Source organism: Lepeophtheirus salmonis, chromosome 1, assembly GCF_016086655.4.
Source record: "Lepeophtheirus salmonis chromosome 1, UVic_Lsal_1.4, whole genome shotgun sequence".
Classification (NCBI taxonomy): domain Eukaryota; kingdom Metazoa; phylum Arthropoda; class Copepoda; order Siphonostomatoida; family Caligidae; genus Lepeophtheirus; species Lepeophtheirus salmonis.
The window spans coordinates 6,490,938-6,493,118 of NC_052131.2; positions in this window are offsets into that span (position 1 = coordinate 6,490,938).

Sequence of the window (2,181 nt, forward strand, 5' to 3'; positions counted from 1 at the left end):
AAATGTAGCAAAATACTTTTAATAGTGGCGTATCATGAGTAGAAATTACGCGTCAAGTATAAATAAAGGTTCTTTTGTTTGGTCAGAAAGTCAATAGAGTCTTAAGATATTGTAAAAGATTAAGGAAGAACTTGTGGGAAAGGATATCTTGTCTTCGACGAGATGACAGGTAGATGTGAACATGACTTATTCTGCATTGAACTGGAACATGAGGACTCGGACTTGACATTGACACTGAAAAGGTGGACTCAAATACAGCTCAGAATATTGGAACTGATGGATAATCTTCGCTTCAATCATATTTAGTACATTACTATTTATGGAATATGAAGAGGATTTCTAATGAAAATGCAAAATAATTTAAGATAATTATGAATATAGTAGTTTACGTGTATAGTATTATAAATATATCTTAATATTTAGTTTCTTATTTGGAGTGTACTATCTAGGTTTAATTGATGATAACCTCGGCAAATATGCGTAACTGCCTCAAATTTTAAAAGTTTTGCGTACACATTTCCCTTAACTATAATATTACAAAGGTCTTATACGTCATGAATTGATAACATAATTGTTGTTGATTTATTGATTCTATCACTGTTTTCATCCATAGCAATCATACTGAATTGAAGTGTAGTCTGAAGTGTAGTAGTCAATCGTTTTTGATCTAAATTTATCAAATAAGGGCGACATAAACAACTTTTTTTAATACATGTTAAAATTCTTCATTTGAAAAGTAAGTAATATTGCAATTGTAGGTACAATCAGTTTTAGAATAAATACAATTTAGCAAATTAAACTACCTATAGGTAAAATATTTTATTCAAATGGAAATGATATTTTTATTTTATCTTCCAGTGAATAAAGACTACAAACTATAAAATTAACATACGTTTTTTTATTTTTAAAGTGCACATCCTTATTATTTAATTTTTAATCAAACTTTGGTAATATCCATAACAATTATATATTTAAACAAGTACGGTTGTCTACTTACAACGGAATTGTTCTTTGACGTCCTACATAAAATTTAATCTCATTCGTGGAAATAAAAATTTTTTATTTAAGAAGATTAGATGATTTCAACATTTAGAGGATATGGTAATTTAATGTTCTAATATCAAAGATCTTTATTGTGAAATATTCCCATTCCTTCACTCTGAGAGTATTACCATTTAAGGACACAATTATCTAGTACTTATCTTATAGAAATCATTGATGAGTTGCAATAAGCAAGTTTGATCAACATGGAAGCTGCTGCAGCCCTAGAGAAGTTTGACGGAAAAGAATTGGATTTCATGAAGCAACTACTTCAATAGAAATAAAAAAATACAAGCTATTCAGAGGAAGTAAAGGAATTGGCCTACACTTTGCATTTTCATTCTCCTCGAGCTTATGAATTCTTGCGTGAAACATTTGCACTACCATCAGCATCATCTCTCAGAACTTGGTTAAGCACATTCTCGTGTCTCCCTGATTTTCAAGCTGAAGCTTTGGAAGAATGGAAAATTAATTGAAACTTATTATAATAACTTCCTTTACTTACACTTAATTTTTCGGCCACCAACACAATTCAACCTCGTTGTTTAGACTTAGGACAATTTTCTCGATGTAAAAACACTTCTTTTATCCTCTCTCTTTTCTTTTATTTTATGCAACGGTATATAGTTATATTATATATAAAATATGACTAGGGATAGAATTTTTCTAAGAGCGCAAGGAGAATACGGGAGCGATACATAAGGCACTACTGAATCAATACCATTGTTTTCTTCATTTCTTTTTAGAATAAACCTATAAATTTAGTGAATAAAGTATCGTAGTATGATTGGGACAAATTGATCCTTCAAGAAGAGAGAACACATCATCTTGAATTTTAAAGGAGGTTTTTATAACCGATTGATCCTTTTAGGGTTAAAAAAATAAAAATAATAATAAGAATGTAGACGTTTTAAACATAAAACATAAATCCATTACATTTATATTATATAATTTTTTACTAGTTAATATATTAATGCTTAAAATTTCCTGTATTTTAGAATACAAAATAATTTATCTGAATTGAAGGGAAAATTTGATTTCAATTGTGTTCGAAAAGAAATTCAAGTTATTTGGCTGGAAAAGGAAGCTCAATTTTTAATCATAACTAAAGGCTATATATATAATAAAACTTAAGTAAGA